The 19,478-nt window shown below is 41.5% G+C and overlaps 1 long non-coding RNA gene across 1 annotated transcript in view; it reads left to right on the top strand.

Moving 5' to 3' along the window:
• LOC123647096 overlaps positions 1–10,415 on the top strand; it is a 35,288-nt gene extending 24,873 nt beyond the window's left edge. The window contains exon 3 of the long non-coding RNA XR_006738135.1: positions 10,174–10,415. This is a non-coding gene — a long non-coding RNA (uncharacterized LOC123647096). The remainder of the gene's footprint in view (positions 1–10,173) is intronic.
• The last annotated feature ends 9,063 nt before the right edge of the window (positions 10,416–19,478 follow it).

Below are 19,478 nucleotides of genomic sequence, written 5' to 3'. Positions count from 1 at the left end.
TATGTATAAAGTGCTTAGAACAGTGCCTGGCACCTTGTAACAATGTTGCTGTTTTATTGGAGGGAATTTAAGGATCAAATAAAATGATATACCATATAACTGGCTGGTGGCAGATTTAGCCAGCCCTTGCATATTTCCGAGCCTCGGTTTCTTCCTCTACAAAACGAGGAGATTAAATAAGATGCGCTCTGAGATGGCCTCACTCTGATATTCTTCAGCTGTAGTTGCAACATGGCAACAGGCCTGCGTTTGAACTTCAAAATGGGCCTTGGTCCCTTTCCCTGCTCTTTTGAAGGCAGAGGACTGACGGGACAAATGGAACCAAAGCTCTTTAAGCAAAAGAGCTCACCTGACTGTCCAGTGTAATTCAAGGAACTCTCGTGAAAAGCCCTCCTCCAACACTAGGAGTAAATACCCACTTTTTTCTAAGAAAGAGATGAAAGCGAAGCTGTCCAATGGTTTTTGAATTTACACAAAACAGGTCCCCTTCCCCCCCAACTCTTTTGAACATCTCAAGCCAAATAAATTCTCAATGTCAGCAGAATTTTATATATGTTATGCAAAAGCCATCACCAAAACACAGGGAAAAAGATATAAATAATGCAAATTGTGCATCCATCTTATCCCTGGCCAGATGAAGGGTGGGGGTGGGGACCACAATTAGTTGAGGCTCATGCATGGTTATTGTTGCTAAATAATCTATGGGTGATATCTGGTTGGACCGGCACGTTTGCAAGGCAGAAATATAGTGCTTGACCAAAGGGAAGGACAAAGAAAAATTGTGAGGGACTATGAAATAAGGGAGGAAGAGAGATGAACAGAGACCCAGACAGTGGGACAGAGAGACGAGGCACTCTCGGAAGAAGAGTGGAGAATGGAAGTGCTGCCCGTGGCATCCTCGCCCCTGGTGTCTTGATTAATCTGTTGGTTCTGTGTGAGCCTAAATTACAAAGGACCATGAATTATACATGGAAAATGGTCCAGGCGCATCCCTTAGCAGATGGGAAAACCGTGGTGGCAAATGAAGTTAGCAGGCTTCCTCGTGGAAAGAGTTCCTGTCCACGTTCAGAGTCTGCATGGGGTACAAATGCCGGATCCTCATGAACAAAATAGCCATTAACAAAAACACCCCTTTTCTCTTCTGAAGATTTAAGACACTAATTCCCCTTTCCAAGAAATTGCCAACTGGTTTTAATTCTCGGAGATGTGGGTCAGAGTAGGTGTGAGAGGAGGCTGGGAGGTTTCTCCTTCCCTCCCCTGCTGCCCACATTGGCCGCCCTGAATTCCATGATCACCTTGAGAGAGCTCTGCACTGGGCACAGACGCAACAGCAGAAAGGAGCAGAAAGTCAGCTGTCCTGGGAGTGAAGCCTGCTCCCCTCCTTCGGAAGGCAGTGCTGGCCAAAATGAGTGGTTTCTGCGGACTTCACTGTGTGAAACCATGGTTCCTCAGAGGGTCCCATTTGAGGGACAGACAATGAGTTCAGGGAGCTCCCAGCAGCAAGCACAGCAAAAACGCAGAGAGAATGACATTCACCTAACAGCATGGGAGGCAGATGGGGAACCCTCAAAAATCACCCTTCTCTGCTCAGAAGCCTTCTGGTGAGCCAACTAGCATTTCCATAAAGTCTAGATTTCTTTGGAAACTGTTTCGCTAGACTTATATCCTAGGGGGAGTCAAAACCCAGCAGATACTCAACATCATCATAATCATTACAACAAACATAATGATGGTAGCAGTCATAGTTGTTGCAATCATAAATACAACCATAATGAAAGCTAATACTTTTTAAATGCTTACTATGTGCCCAACACCGTGTTAAGTGCTTTACATGCATTTTCTCATTTAATTCTCCAACAACACTTTGAGGTGGATAATATTATTAACTTCCCATAAAAAGCGATGAAACTGTGAAGAGAAATGTCTTCCAAAGGTCACTGTGGTAGATTAAGTACCAAAGTGGCCACCATTCTTCACTCTTCTTGGTTATACACAGTTTGCAATGTGACTTTGCAGTTTTGGGCTGGTTTTTTGGTTTGCTTTTGGTCTATACAATGAGGCTTTGCTGATGGTGTCCCAGTTCTGAGCCTCGGTCTCAAGAGACCTCTTATACTTCTGCTTTTTCTCTTGGAACCCTGCTGGGCTGCCAGGAGAGCAAGCCTGGACTAGCCAGTTGGAGGATGAGAGATCATCTGGAGCAGATAAACTGTCTCAGCAGAGACCATCCTATAGCATCCGGCTTCCTGCAGACACATGAAGAAAACTGAGGCTCAAAGATGTGAAATGATTAGGTCAAGGGAATACGAGTAGCAGAGCCAGTATCACGAACACTATGGTTGTCTCCCCAGCATCCATTCCTTCTTCCTCTCAGGTGTATCATACTTTGGTTTTGGTGAGATCAGCTCCATCCCCAACTCCAGTGAGTGACTGTAATTGGTTTAAAGCAACCATGGCATTCCCGTCCCTTTTGCACAGTGATCCCACTGGACAGTTCACCTAAAGCAGATCGTAGCCAACCAGTGCAGGGCATTCCCCCAGCCACTCATCCGAGTGACTGACTCTCCTTCACTGATTGGGGGAGCAGTTGTCCCTCTCTCTCCCCTGCCGGCCCCTAATGAGGAAGCAGTTAGCCTTCATTGCTGCCAGTCCATAGCCTTGAGGGGAATCTAGGAATCAGTCTGAGGATGAAGCTGAAACAGCAGAGTGGAGAGAGAAGCCACTGGTGTCATTGAGCCATGGGAACAACCAACCCAGAAGCCTACTCTGCCTCTGCTCCGATATGAGCCACTAAATTTTACCATGAAACCAGTTTCACTTGGTTTTTCTATTACTTGCAATCAAAAGCATTCTAAATGATGCAGTGAGATTCCAAAGCAGATCTGTCTGATCACAGTGCAAATCCTCATGTCATACTGCTTTCTGCTTCCCTAGCAGGTGGTCTTGAAACTTACACCTTTACCCACAGCCTGTGGCACCACCGTGTCTCAGCCAGCTTGCAGCATTGCTGGAGCAGTGTGTTCTCTGGCTGGAAGGTCGAGGTTCCAGGAGGTAACTCTTTAAAATTAGTGACTGGAGACCATGAGAACAAGCTGACGGCTATGTCTAGATATAAAGTAATGAAAACCTCTTCGTGGGATGACTCTGGCCAAGGAAGGCTTTAGAACAGGACAGACTCCAGTGGAGACCAGAGAAGCAAACAGTCAGCCGTGACAGCTGCTTATCAGGTCTTGACATATTGAACATGTGAAAATGCTAAACTCCTCCAACTGCAATCTAATTTGAAATGCTTAGAAAGAACACTGAATTTATTGGAGCTTGAAGTACAAAATATTAAAAAAATGAATCACTGCTAGTAAAATCGTAGAGCTCTCAGGAGATCCATTTGAAAAGACAGTTAGCAAAGTCAATTTGAAGCACATTCATCAAGCTTTGAAACCATGGAGAAGGCCCCAGTCACATGGGCACCCTTCTAGCCAGCCCAAGAGAACCCTGCAATTGAAGGCAGAGAACAACTGAATCCCGATAATTAGGAATCAGATCACTGGGAATTTTAATAAAAATATTTAAAGAGATAATAGGAAATGGCAGCCCAAGTAGCTGAGGATGATTTTTAACCTTCCCTTTTCCTGGGCCCTGCCTTCCTGGGTGCTGCTCTTGGTCCCCAGCTGCAGACTTAGTCATGCCCACGTGTCTAAACCCAGGCTGGAAGTCAGTTTCCCGGACCTGGGGTTCAGGCGACTCAGTGACAATTGAGAACCTTCTGATTGGGTTTGAAGCTGCCTGTAATTGAGGGACCCATGTTGACCTCACTGGGAAGCATTCAACCTTCCTGGTTACCCAGTTTGATCCTCACATAGATTCGGACACCTAAGTTCTATCTGGTCAGTTTCTCCGTTCAGACCTCCAACCTCAAAGAATCCTGAGCTCCTCGGACCCCAGGCTGACTCGCTTCTCTGAATGTAGTGTCACACCTGGGGCTAACCTCTGCAGCCCTGTCTGCTTCCCTCAGGCCTCCTGGGGAAGCGAGTGCCAGGCCAAGACTAGCCCCATACTATATGACAAGGAATGAACCTGACTCATTTGTGTGCTAACCATTTCTTAAAAAATAATGAGGCAATATGACATGATGGTTTAGAAAGCAGTGTTTCTTAAACTATCTGTGGCGAATGACCAGTGTTTTATGTTTTCAGTCTATCACAGAACAAAATGTGGGCAGCACGTTGCACCGCACATGTCTCATGATGTAAATTCAACAGCTCTGAACTTATCTGCATCCTATTGAATGGGATAAGCCCACTGATCATGCACTTGAACATCATGACAATGTCAAATTATAAAACATTCCAGACGTTCACTTTCAGTTTCTGTGATTACTTTGTTGAAGACCAGTAACAAATAGTTCACATCTTCAGATGGCACTTTGAGTAACATTTGTTTAAATCAATAAAACCGTTGCAGAGTGTGGTCCCCAGACCAGCTGCATCAGCATCACCTGGGAACGTGTTAGAAATGCAAATATTCAGGTCCAGCCAAAACCTGAGGAATCAGAAACTCAGAGGGCAAGGCCCCACAATCATGCCGTTTACCAGCCCTCCAGGTGGTTGTGAGGATGCACGCCAAGTTGGAGAACCACTGACCATGCACTTGGGCAGGGGAAGTCCTGACAGCAACAGGGATGTTAGGAGAGTTCTTCTATTAGAGCGTTAAGTACCAGTCAAAGGAAATGATCATGTCTGTCTTAGTGACCTATTGAGCTCAGTTTTTTTTTTTTTTTAGCTTTGAATTGTATTTTCTTTGAAGTCAATGCGTAATGCATTTCAAGAAATTTACCTATGTATTCATCTTAACCAAGCCCACAATTTGGGTGTCCAAAATTAATCTGTAACAGATTGGAGAGTGAGTGACCATTTTTTAGCTTCTACTTACCGACTCCTACCTTGTGCACTGTTTTTCAGCAGCTCTTCAATAGCACACATACACAGGTGCTCAGAAGGAAGGGGTACATCCCCAGGGAGGGAAGACAAGGAGTCCTGAAGGCAAAGACACTAGCATCCCTGTCTCTGTGTCCCCAATGGCTGGTTGATCGTAGATGTTCAGTACATCTTAATGGAACAAATGAATGGATAAAAGGACAAATGGAAGCATGAAATCTGATGAGCTAGAAAACTCTGTGAGAGAATGTTCTGATGAATTGAACTTCCTGGTTCATTGGTGTACTCTTTTTGCCCTGGTTCTTGTTTTTAAAACACTTGCTTGGAAAAACTCATTTTGTTTTTTATCTAGCTTGAGTGAATTTCTATTAATTGCAACCCAGTGGTCACCTGATTAGAAGACAGACCTTGTTCAAGTTCAAGGCATCCAAGCCACATCTGTCCTAAAGGAGATGCTGTCCAAGTTTCCCATGCCACATAAAAAAGTAAAACTGAGAATTTCCTTTTTCAGAGTCTTATTACTGAAAATGATTTTAATTCAAAATTGCGTGTGGAGAAAAGCAAATAGAAGGATTATAGCTCATGAAGCATGGCAAGTATATGCTGTTATTTTGGGGCAAATGTAATTATTTTTATTGTTAATGCTAAAATTAAGCACACCTGCATTTGACATTACCATGAGCATCAATGGTAAAATAGTTCTATAGAAAGCTCACAGTTGTTCAGGCAGGATTTGCCAAAGATAAATAGGAGAAGTAAGCAAGGAAAATCATAAATTTTTTTAAATGAGAGAAAGGTAAAAGAAAAAAAAACAACTTTCCTACTAGTTTGCAAACACACGGCCAAGCAGCTGGAATGATGGAGTCACAGAAATTAGCTGATTCTTTGTCTAAAACTTTATTGATACAATGCCAAGAGAACCCATAGATTTGAATTGGTCAATCTGAAACTGACTGAATTGATTAGTCAGTTGCAGTGCCTTGAGAACTCACCTGTAATATATTTGTTTTGAAGATGATGCCTCACGTTTTTGGGGAATATCTTCAGACACACACCACCCCTACTTAATGGGGAACAAAAGCGGTGTGGCAACATAAATGCAAAGACACCTAAGAGTACCAACAAGAAATTCCAAGATCTGGCTCGGAATCCCCTTCATGAACCAGGCCACCTCACACTTATACAGAGAGAGAGAGAGAGAGAGAAGAAATTGATGGTCTTATTAAAATGTGTGGACTCAGGATGACCTGAGTTCAAATCCTGGCTCTCTCTCTTTAGCTTCAGAATCACCCTCTGTAAAACAGGGATAATAATGTAATCTACCCCATAGGCATTTTTTTTTAGGATTAAATATGATAGTGCACATAGAGCACTTATTGTCATGTCTGATGTTTAATAAATATTAGCTATTATTATGAGTTACTCTTCATCAAGCATAGACCTTTTCTTGATTTGTCCAGCAACATCTCCCTGGTGTTAGATATTTGCGTTCACAACTGACGTTGGAGCATTGATGCCTAACGGCAAACTCTTCACTCCAATGCTGAGTTTCCATCACACTTTATGAGCTGGTTGTGAAGGAAACGATAACTTTCCGACCCACAATATATCATCCCTGGGAATATTCCAGTTGATGGCCATGAAACCAAAAAACAAGCCCTGCAAAGAGAGACAAACTAAAGAAGATTCCAAACCCAGGCCTGCCAAGTTTTCCCTTATTTGGAAGTAGCCCATATGAAATTCGAGAACTCCATACAGGTCATTCACGGTCTGTCCATTAGCTTTCCTGTTTTCTGTCTTCTTGTCTACCTACATCAAATCTTCTTAATATTTAAGAACTTTTCAGGAAATTCAATTTTAAAAAGACAGCAAGGCAGCCTTGAATTGGCAAAAGCATCACATTTCAGAGGTGATGCTAATCTAAAGAAACACACCATTATCTTTGTAATTTCCAATTGTTCCTGGAAGCATTTTGCTGCGGAGACCACTGCCAGCTAGTAAGTAGAGAGACTTGTTTTGGTTGCCAGAATTAGCTGAAATTAAGATCCTTTGACATCTTCTTACAGAAAAAAGTCAGTTTCAGTACAAACAATTCAGAATTTAATAGATTGTGACAGCTTATAAAATTCTATGCATTTGAAAGAAAAGCTTTGCTGGTGCAATAATGTGTTTCTAATTTACACATAATAGGCCCATGAAGCTATGACTAGAAGGACATTAACGTAATGAGGAAATTCCAGTTATAGACACCTTCTGTAAAGATCTTACAGATTATGATTAGGGCAGTCATTTTGCCAAGTACCTTATATAGCTAAAGCCAAAGTGAAGGTGCCCAGGACAAAGAAAGGAGACTAGAAGAGCAATAGGTTTCAGTTTAGAGGACAAGGAAAGCATTTTTGGGTAGCTGCTCAACCCAGAGGTGGAGGATTTTATTAAATTTAATAAATGCTGTGTTTATTGAATACTTGCCCAGGGCCAAGGCAGGGTGCTTTTCCATGAATGAGGAAGCATCATCAATGATGTGAGCAATAAGAAAGGCAGTATCATTTTTGTGGTTAAAACCCTTTTCCAATAAAAAAGGAGAAGGAACATTCTACTTGTCTTGATTCTTTGTCTCACAATTGAGTCATCTCATCCATCCTGCCTATGGTTAACACAAGGCAAAATGGTTCCACTGAGTGCTTTCAGCATTCAAAAGTCTCAATGCTACTATGTTACTTAGAACATATACTGAATATCAAAGAAAATTTGGAGTGTGTCATTTGATGTGACTTTGGGGAGCTGTTCTCACACCACAAACTGATGCAGAGATAGAGAAAGCCAGGCCCTTGCAGAACAGCAGAGAACATGCTTGTAACCAAAGGCATATGATTCATCTTATTGCCGATTAGTACTTTTCTGTCCTTTCTTGAGAACAATTCTCAAGCGGAAGTTGATATAAGCTAGAAACCTGCTTTCAGACTAAAAAATGATTGGAATCTTGTTCTGTTATTGTTTCTGCTATTGTTTATATTTCAGGTGCTGCATCTAACATATTATAGGTAGTCAATAAGTATTGGCCACCCAGGTGTTAGGAGACCTGGCAACTTTGTTCTTTTTTTAAAAAAAAAGTTTACTCCGGTAAGAGTTTCATGGCTCTGCCAGGCATTTTCTAGGCACTGGAGGGTGAGGACCCTGGGTTCACACATGCCATGTTCAAGCTCTGATGTTCTTTGGCCTATGAGGGTCTCTTCTACCAAAGAAGTTTCCTTGGCCTTGATCTTACCTGAGTGTATGTATTGTGTATGTATTTATAAACATATATATAGGTACGTGTGTCTGTGTGTGTGTGTGTGTGTGTGTGTGTGTGTGTGTGTGTGTGTGACAGATTGCAAAGGAAGTTGGTAGAAATCACCTCCTACCTAAAACCCTGCCGCTGGGCCAATCTGAGAAGATGATGGGCTTACAGTTTAGAGATCACCACATAACTATAGAAGAGTAGTAAAATTCCAAATAAAACAAAGAAATGTTTATGCCAGCGACTTTGCTTCCCCGAAGCCCATCTCTTTCTGACTTGTTCAAGAGGCATGAGTTTTAGTTATCAGATACTCTCTCCTTCTTCACCTTCCCTAATGAAGTGTGTCTTGGTGACACTGAACAGGCAGACAATCAGGTCAATTCAGCCACAGAAAACACCCAGCTGACAAGTCGTTTTGCATCCAACAGAAGAATCATCTTTTCTTTTTTTGTTAAACCTTTTCAACTGGTTTGTTATCTTGGGCTGATCTGGAATCCACTTATCTAAGACTCAAATTTCCTTCAAGAATGAATATGATAGGATTCTTTTTCATCTCTCTGTGGTCATCGTGCCATAACCATTAATAAAATTTTCAGAAATAACATCAAGGGCCACGGTGGCCTCATTCATTTGGAATGCACCTCCCCCTTTTTCTTTTATTGCACTCAGCAGAGGTTCTTACCACAATAGCATGAGAATGTCCTTGTTCCAGGAGGACTAGAATATGCGTTTGTGCTATTCTTAGCATGCTGAGGACTTGAAACCTTCCACTCTACTCAAAGTGAAATCATATTCTTCTGAAAGAATTTTGGACATGAACTAGGGCAAACTTGGATAACAAGGGATTGGAATTCTTTAATGATGTTTACCATGAAGAATCAGCCCTAGTTTGTGATGGAAACAGAGTTATGCTATTGTCCCTGCTTTGGCTTCTAGAAAACTAAATGCCTGTTAGACTGAAATTTGGCGCCCAGCCTGCTCTGTGATTTCTTTCAGAGAAGGCTCATGCACTAGACAATCACATTTATTTCCTTGCAGAAGCTCTCGTATGGAATTTCAGAGTTGGAAAGAATCTTAAAGGTCATTTTGTCTTATTTTCCTCTCTCCCAAAGCTAACATTTGTGTCTCTTAAAGGACCAAATGTAGTTACAAATAAGTCACTAGTTTGTGATACAGGAAACATGCCTGGCACAGATGTATGCAATGAGATTTATACAGAGAACCAACCCACGGAGGAAGAAAAAGACACACCCCTATGCCAAGTGCAATCTGCCAACCCATGGTGTGGGAGGTGTACACCCAAACTGACTGACTATACCTATGGCTTCACTGTGATGATTAGAATAACAAAAGCATCTTCTTTTTAGATGAAGTTCCTGCCAAACACATAGATGTTACTGCCATTTTTCTATGACCTTTATTTCTTGAAAGCACCTATATAATTCGTGCAGTTTCTGAAATCTATACTTCTAAGCCATTATTTTGAAAGTAACAATATTTCCTTTTGCATATGCACTGTGAGCTGAATAATTAATTTGTTTAATATTTAACACATACCTATCATCTGCAACATACTTATAATCAATCAAAGTAAATGGCCTCAAGTAGCTTTCCATCTCGTAAGGAACATAAGAAGAAAGATACTACATTAAATTTTCTGAAGGGAATTTTGCCAGTTGTTTCCAAAAGTTATGAAATGGGTACATACCTTTTCTACTTTCTAGTAATTTATCCTAAAAATATGGATAATAATAAAAATTGGAAATAATCCAAATGCCTAATATTAGCTGTTCTGATAATTAACACTAGCTTGCTCTAACAAATAATATCAAATCTCAGTGGCTTAACACAATAATGGTTTATTTTTTGCTCATGATACAGTTTGAGATGGATTGCTTGGTGGCCTTCCATGTAGTGATTTAGGGATCTTGGCTCATTCTGTCTTGCACTTCTATTATCTTTCAGAACTTCAGATTTCTCCTGTGGATCCCATGCATTTATCAGCGGATGAGTGAAGAGAGATGGCAAACGAAAATGCCTGGATTTGTTATGGACTGGGTATGGCTTACATCATTCTGACCACATTCTATTGGCCAAAACCTGGTTATATGACCACAATTAGCTGCAAATGATGCTGGGAAGTACAATCTTCCACTCTCCCCAAGAAGAGGAAACAGGGTTGGTGTCTGGCTGGTCTCTGGCATATCCACAGATTGGCTAAACACTTAGGGTATGATCCTGACTGTTGAAAAATACATATTTACAAATAAAAATCCTAGAGGATATACATCAGTGTTTCTTCCAGAGTGGTGAGATTCAAAGGATCTTCCTTTTCTAACCTGTGCATTTTTATATTTCCCAAATTTTGTACCAAGAATATACATTAAATTTTATAATCAAAACAGTTGTTAAAAATAGCTCTACCTTGGAAGAGGTGATCGGGAGATGTTGGTCTAAGGGTACAACGTTTCACTTAGAATAACTTCCAGAGATCTAGTGCATAGCATGATGGTTATAGATAATAATAATAATGCATTATATGCTTGAAAATTGCTAAGAAATCTTAAGTGATCTCTCCATACACACAAAAAATAAGTACATGAGGTAGGGATATGTTAATTACCTTCATTTAATCACTCCACGATGTGTAACATATACCAAAGCATCACATTGTTACCATAAATATATATACTTTGTATTTGTCAATTATACCTTAATAAAGCTGGGGGGAAAATAACTTTACCTTAGAATAGCCCTCTCTAATAGATATATAATGCAAATCACACATACTATTTTCAGTTAAAAATAAGAAAACTGGATGATATTCATTTTAATAATATGGTTTATTTAACTTAATGTGTTCCAGATATTATCATTTAAACATGTAATCAATAAAAACTAAAATAATAAAAATTAAAACCATAAATGAAATATTTTATACTTTTAACTTATATAAAGTCTTCGGATCCAGATCCATTTCACACTTACAGCAGATCCCAGTTTGGACCAGACACATTTCAAGTGCCCAACAGCCACAGGTGGCCAGTGGCTACTGCATTAGACAGCACAGCCCTGGAGTAAGAGACGCTGCCCGGGGCAAATTAGGCAACAGTCAGGGGTTGCTCAGAGGAGGAAGACGCTCAGACGTGTGGGGGTTGGGAAAGCTTCATGAAGCAGGTGACTTTGGGATTGGACCTTGGAAGACATACAGTAGTCCTCCCTGCTTATCAGCGGTTTTGCTCTCTGCAGTTATACTTACCCATGGTCAACCAAAGTCTGAAAATAGTAAATGGAAAATTCCAGAAATAAACAATTCATATGTTTTAAATTGTGTGCCATTCTGAGTAGTGTGATGAACCTCTTGCCCTCCTGCCACATCCTTTCTTCATCTCATGAAGAAAAAAATTAAACTTTATCATAGGTGTGTATGTATAGGATACATAACAGATATAGGGTTTAACACCGTCCATGGTTTCAGGCAGCCATCGGGGGTCTTGAAACACAGCCCTTGCGGATGGGGCGGGAGGGGAGCTGCTGTAAGTGCTATTGATAACCGTGATACCGGTAACACCTAACATTTAGCTCAAGCTCGCCACGTGTCCATCGCCGTGCTAACCACTAGGGGTCGGTAGTGAGGAGACGGCCGTTTTTGAACCGGGAGGGAGTGGCTGGAGGGGGCACACCAATACACTTGCGAGTATTTGGGGTGGTGGTGGGGGGGATTGGAACAATTTGGTGTTGAACTCCTAGGAAAGTAGAAGAAGAAAAGGCAGGAAGGCAAGTTGAAGTCCAATTTAGAGGCGCCTTGAATGTGAAGGGAAGAACGCTATACCTAGTTCAGTGAGAAAATGTGGTACTATTTAATCATAACAAAACGCTCTGAAAGCACTTTGTCACAAGTGCCATTCCCGGGCCTAACATGCATCACTCACTATGAGATAGATGCCAACCCAGTCAGGGCTTAGCGACAGCGACGTGCTGGGAGTCACGCAACGTCAGGTCGTTTCACTGGAACATCACAGAATGTACTTCCCCGCGCCCAGACGGCATAGCCTACGGCACACCTAGGCTAGGCGGTATGGTCCACTGCTCCTGGGCTACAAACCTGTACAGCATGTCACTGCAACTGTAACACAGCAATGTGTGTGTGTATCTAAACATAAAAAAAAAGTACAGTAAAAATACAACACAAAAGATAAAAACATGGCACACCTGTACAAGGCCCTTACCATGAATGGAGCTTCCAGGACTGGAAGTTGCTCTGGGCCAGTCAGTGAGCGGGAGTGGTGAGTGCATGTGAAGGTCTAGGACATCACTGTCCACTACTGTAGACTTTGTAAACACTGCGCACTCAGGCTACACTGAATTTATAGAAAAAATTTTACTTTTTTCAATGATAGATTAGCCTTAGCTTTTCTTAGTTAACAAACTTGTACATTTTTTAACTTTCTGACACCTTAAAACACAACCACATTTATAGCTGTACAAAATAGTTTCTTGCTTTATTCTTATTCTATGAGGTTTTTTTCTATTTTTATTTTATTTTATTTTTTTTACTTTTAAAACTTTCTGTTAAAATCTAAGACACGAACACACACCTTAGCCTAGGTCCACATAGGGTTAGGATCATCAGTGTCGCTGTCTTCCAGCTTGACTTCTTGCCCACTGGAAGCTCTTCAGGGGCAGTAACACCCATGGAGCTGTCATCTCCTGTGATAACGTGCCTCGTTCTGGAACGTCTCCTGAAGGGCCTGCCTGAGACTGTTCTACAGTTAACTTTTTTTTGTGTGTGTGTATATATATATATATATATATGTATATATATATGTGTGTGTATATATATATATGTATATATGTGTATATATATATGTGTGTGTGTATATATATATATGTATGTAGAAGAAGTACATTCTAAAATAACGATAAATAGTATAGCATAGTAAATATACAAGCCAGTAACATAGTAATTTATTATCATATCAATATTACATACTGTACAGAATTGTGTATGCCATACTTTTAGATATACACTGTGGCAACACAGTAGGTGTGTTTTCAGCATCATCACCACAAACATGTAGTGTTTTGTAATGACTGTGATATCACTAGGTGATAGGAATCTTTCAGCTCCATTATAGTCTTATGTTACCACCATTATTAACTGATACATTGTTATGCAGTGCCTGACTGTATTAGCCCCATTTTACAGATGAGGAAACTGAGGCACAAAGAGGCTAGGAAATTTCCCTGAGTTACACAGTGCGCGGCACAGGCTGGACTTGAACTCGAGTATTTCTGGCTCCAAAATCTACCTCTTAACCATTCACAAAGACCACACATTTTAGAACCAGAGACCTGGATTCACATTCCAGACTCTGCACTTACTCACTGGGGTGCTTGCAGGAACTCTCTCAGTCTCGAGGACCCTCAGCTTCCTCCTCTAGGAAAATGGGGCACACCCTGCCTATATTAAGGTGTCATTGCATGGATAGAATGACAGTGGGCACCAAAAGCATGAATTATACCACCTGGCACAGAGCAGATGGCCATGGGAGTCATTTTGAACCTTTAAGTGGGGGAATGGGATGATTGGATTTGCACTTTAGAAAGATGAATGTTGGAAATACTCATCTTCCCTGATTAATCCTCCCGGATGGATTGGAGCTGGGAGAGATGTGTTAGAAGGATGTTGCAATAGTGTAGAAAAGAGGTAAAGAGGGCTGTGCTGGGACAGCAGCAGTGAGAATGCGATTATGTTACTGAATCCTCGGATTTCAGAGCTAGAACAGGTATATGGTCCAACCTATCCTCATTTTACAGAACAAAGGAGCTAATACCCAGACTTAAATGACTTATCCAAGGATAAGTTGTGGAACCAGTCCAGGACTTCCAATTTCCTCATTCACTGATTTTTCCTTGACTCAGCCAGTGCTGATGTTAGACATCAACACTAGAATATTCAACTCTTAATAAATATGACAAAATGTCTCTGTTTTGTGTAAATCATATACTTTCTACTCTTCAAGAGCTTCCATGAACATTAATCTCATTTGAACTTGTCCATGGAAGCTCCCTTCCACCCCAAAGGAAAGTGGGCACACTGGGGTTAGAATAATCCTCACACTACAGATGGGTAAACTGAGACATGCAGGAAGATGACTCTCATTTCTGGCTCAAACCAGTTCACATTTACTTCTACATTAATTTTTTAAAAATTAAAATTTAGTTTGGTTTTTAAATGTTACCACAATGTTGATACAGGCACAGTGTTCGCAGAATTTCATCCTGAACAAAATTTCATACGGGCAGAGAAGCTTATAAATGTATCTTTATTCAGATCTTAAAGGTTAATGATTGGGGTTCATTTATAACTATGTACAAAGGCTATCCTGCGATCAATAGGAAATTGTATATTTCTAGTTGTTCGGTTTTAAATATGGCAAATGTAAGTATGTCTTGTTTAGAAAACAAGCTGAGATGCTATCTCTTTCTGACTCCCATCAAGAGTAGAGGAAATAAATCAAACAATATGTTTATAGAATGTTTTCCTGTTTAGGACGGAATGCCAAATTCTACCACAGGAGGGCGCAGGAAATGTCAGCTGCCTTTTCAGAAAATAGACACTAGGTGGCGCCGCTCTGCTAGTTTTCTTCACGTCTGTTTTTAATTCTTTTTTAGTTTTTATTCCTTTGTTTAGTAGCAACGTTAATGGGTTAGCCTTAGCTACGCAAAACACGTTTTTATTTTCCAATGTTTTTCTTAACATTTCTGAGTTGGTCATTTTTCCTTTATAAGCATATGCTAAGAGAATTAGCACTTGTTATTAATCTTAATATATTATCTTTACATTATACAGATTACTTACATTTTGCTTTTGCAGTATTTTTCACTACATTCAAGCATGAGTCCAGATTGAGTTTTCCTTTTTGGTCTGCCATTGTCTGATATTCTTTAGAGTTTTGTTGGAAATTTCATTTTAGTTTGATTTTAGAAGAGGAGACCAATTCTGAATCATATCAGAGCAGCAAAAATGTAGCATAACTTGAAAGCTGAAGAGAAAAATAGATATCAATGAAAGATCTGGAAAAATGTAAATGAAAGATCTGAGAATGGATGTCCTTTTTGGATTTGGGTAAAGAAGGGTTTCTCCCAGCATCATTAATTATTTAGTTAATTAGTTGTATGTCTGTGAGTTATACCTCTCTCAGGAGTTCGGATTCCTAATTATAAAAATAAGGCAGTTCCTCAGAATGTCCTCAAGGCTCTGTTCCCAGTGTGAAAATCTATGAGATTATGAGCATATAAACATACTTATGTCCCCTTCCTGCCCCAAACACAATTCTTGAACAGAAGATATAAGCATAAGCTATGACCTTTTTAAAAAATCTAGGTAATTCTCAGTAGCACTACATGTGTGTTTTTGAGCCCCAGCTAGCTTTTCAATCCGTGTTACTCGACTGGAGTTCTTATGAGAATGCAGTCCAAACGTGGAGGGTACGTTGGCTGCTCTGGCAGAATCCCACCCCTCGAGCAGAACTGAGACTTTGAATCAGCCTCTGGCTCCGTCCTTCACCTGCTGGGAGATGCTAATCCCCTGATTAGCAATAGGCATTGAGCTCTGTGTTAGACCCCAGGATGTGTGTGGAGCAGAAAAGGCCAGGCCCTGGGTACCTCACAATCTACAGGGGACACAAGTCATCTGCTATTGGGGATTTAGTAAAAATGGGGAAAAAGTGCCACATCAGATCAGGTCTGTGTCCTTGGCCTGCTGTTCCCCACCCAAACCTTTGCCCACAGCTGCCATCCTCAGAGGTGATGTTAAGTCACTACTGGGGACCGGCTGAGTTTGTGTGGAAATCATTGGAGTTGGGACAGCAAAGAGCAGAAGAGGGCTGGGGAAAGACAGTAATAAAATTGTTTCACATTCTTTGCCAACTGGTAGCAAATGTTAAACATAATGATCAAAGGCACTATATTTTCTATGAAACAAAAGAAAGTGGCATAGCTATAAATAGAAGTTCACTAGCCTGGAAGCTAACAATATGGAGAGGTCTGCAAAGCCGGGGGCAGAAAGGGAAGGAAAAATCGCTACGACACGTCATCCCGGATCATGTCCGCTGGAGCTGGTAAAACCTCCAGTGTGAGCTCATCAAACCAAACAGTGCACATGGAGCCTTTCACATGCCTGTGCTGGTGACACAGGGCTCTTGTCTAACCTCTTATAAATGTAGACAGGAACAGTTGCAAATTTTAATGCATCCGATGCCATGTGGCCACCAGGACAGAGCAACTAAATGACTTGCTGAAGTATATTAATGTTACAAAAAGGGTACAAACTTGGAATAATTTTGTCTCTAATGTCATACAGGCCAAACCTGGTAAAAACACAGTCGGCCTTCCTGGGCCCTGCTGCACTTCTTAACGATGTGGCCAGAAGAGCTTCAGCTTCCCCAGGGCTGGGTTGTGCGTGGGCCATGGGGAAGCAGGAAGTGGGAAGTAAGTGCAATAGAATCTGAGTTTGGAAGCTGAGGCACTGAAATAAGGGAAAGGGTAGGGATGTAGCAGCCACTCAGGGGCAAATATTCCTAAACTGAATCTTTGTACATCAAGAACAATTCATGTAGGTTCAAGATGGCGGCAGCAATGGCAGTAGACAAAGGTGTGGGGCTCCCTAGCAAAGGGTAGGGGGTAGACCTTCCTTCTTCCAGATCTATCTTAAACCAACAATTCCTGAAGGGTCTTTCCTGGCACACTAACACTGAGGGATGTTAATGGATAAGGAGAATAAATGTTTTTGCATCAAATTCATTTGGAAAATGCTGGATTAAACAAAGTCAACCAAAGTTTCCTTGCTGCCTGGAAACTTTAATATGCTACTATATAATATGACTTATTAAAAGTAGGGCTTTATTATGTAGGAATTACATAGGGCTTCCCAAACTTTTTGAGTTTGGAAACGTGTTTTTTTTGTTTTGTTTTGTTTTTTTCGTAAATCACAGAGTATCTCGACAAGTGTTTTGAGAAACACTCTTGGGAAACAATATCCCAATGTATCCTAATTTATTTTCAATTAAATTCTATTTTAGTAACTTTTGGAGTGAAATTTTCAGGATAAAAGAATTGACAGAAAAGAGAAGCCTTCATTAAACCAGTTTATTTGGTGACTTGTAAGCAAAACCAGGATTCTTTTGATTTATTTATCTGAATCATTTGTGAGCACAGACACAATCTTAGAAGAGGCACTGGCCCCATTTTTAGATTATTTTTGCCTCACTCAGCTATGCTAAATCGCCTCTGCACTCTGCACAGTTGGGCCTTGCATACATGGTGCCAGTGCCTTGGAAGCTGGTGTCACGTTGGCTGTCAGTCTAAGCGTATCTTCTGCTACGAGAATAAGAAGAATAAATACAGTTCCCGATTTCCAAGTCAAAGACAGTGTGAATTGATATTACACAGTAAAATGCAATGAGATTAAATCAATAACATCTGCAATAAGGCATAATGAAGGTAAAATTATATCTCTGGCTTCCTGAACAGCTGTGAATCTATTTTTAATGATCCTCATTTTTGGCAGTCAGCTAACAACTTCTAAAACGTCCTAGAAATTGGATTGTTAAGCAGATGAGCACTGCAGTGGCTCAGAATGTCATTAATTTCAGCTGCCTTATCCATCTGCATGGGCAAGACGGAGGCATGGAGAACTCACCCCCCATCCAATCCACTGAGCACCCCATTCACAGCTTCAGGTGCCTCTTGCAAATGCTGGAGACAGCAAGGTGGGAGAGCTGGGGCACAGGTGCTCTCTCAGGAGCAGCACAGGCTGTTGCATTAAGGAGAGGAAGGAAAAGTTCTTGCTTTTGCAATGCCAATTGCACTACACAATTGGCTTTCATGTCTCCATTGAGCTATAGAATCTCATAACCACTGCAGAGAACAAGACATTCTAATAATCCCCCAGTTTGTCAATGGGGCACTGAGGTTCCACAAGATTGCTCTGCCCAGGACGTGGTCAAGGTCATACCACCAGCAAGCGCAGGAATCAGCACTCAACCTAAGTCTTCTCAGTCCAAAGCCAGGACCATTTTCATGGCCCTGCAGGTCTTCCGCTTGTTTGAATGGTAGCCGTGGGAAAGGCACTGTGAACAATTTGGTATTGAGGAAACGCAAACAACTCAGAATTAGCCATGTTTTTCTTAGCTGCCTGGCACCTTTGCAGTTGGCTGCAGCTTTTACTGCAAGCTGTGCTTGGGAAACAGGCATGGATCCCTTTGGTGGATGGTTTTGAGCTCGATTTTCTTCTCTGGGCTGGCAGGGACAGGGGAGTGGTAGGTGGCACTCCATGCTCCACACACCGCTGTATTTGCTGCACCCCAGAGACAGATTCTCAGATTCCCAAGTCAGCTGATGGGCTAGGAGGCTCAGGAGGCCCCAGGCTAAATGGTGTTCCAAAAGATTTTAGCTGAGAGTAGAAATTCACTTTTCAGATTCCCTCATCGCTTTTGTAAGAGCTGAGAGAGGAAAATGAATGCCTTATGTTCTTCCCTATATCGGGAAGCCCACGATATTGAGAGCGAGTTTTGTGCAAAGGATGTAGCTGCGGCTAAGATGACCAGCATTACTTAATGGGGCTGTCCCCTGCCCGGCTTTGCCTTCAGTAGTGGAACTCATCTTTTGCTGCCTGAAATATCCGACAATCAAGAATTTTATGGTGCAGGGGTGGGGCTGTGGCATGTGTCTGCATTGGAAAGAAGAGTCATCCTATGACGGAGCGGACCTGAACTGTTGAGTAAAAAAGCATAAATGGATACCTCTTTTAAGCAAGAAGATGCCTTCCATAGCCGATCTGATGGGCAGAAATGCTGTTCAGAGAGGTGGAAACAGCAGAGGGAAGCAGGAGATTTGTTATAACAGAACAATATATTAATGAGAAAATGCTAATGGTTGAAACAAAGCCAGATGTGCTCAAAAACTAAGGCTGGCGCCTGAAGATACAGGGAAATCAGAGGCATGAAGGTTCAGGTGAAGGTGGACAAATGAAGCTCAGAAAGAGAAGGAGGGGAGCTCAGGGAGAAATGAGAGTGGGCGGCAAACCACAGGGGCCAAGGGGCAGCATAGTGATGAGAAGGACCCCTGGGTCAGCCCTCCACTGCTGCACCAGGACCTGTTGGAGATGGCAGGGGAGCAGTGGGTCCCGTATCTCCCGATGTACAGGGGACCGACACATTTCTCTGCCTCCTCTTTCCCCAGCAGTTCCCAACCACCAGCTATTC

This window comes from Lemur catta, chromosome 11, assembly GCF_020740605.2.
Source record: "Lemur catta isolate mLemCat1 chromosome 11, mLemCat1.pri, whole genome shotgun sequence".
NCBI classification, from domain to species: Eukaryota; Metazoa; Chordata; class Mammalia; order Primates; family Lemuridae; genus Lemur; species Lemur catta.
This window is presented reverse-complemented; position numbering and strand designations above follow the sequence as displayed.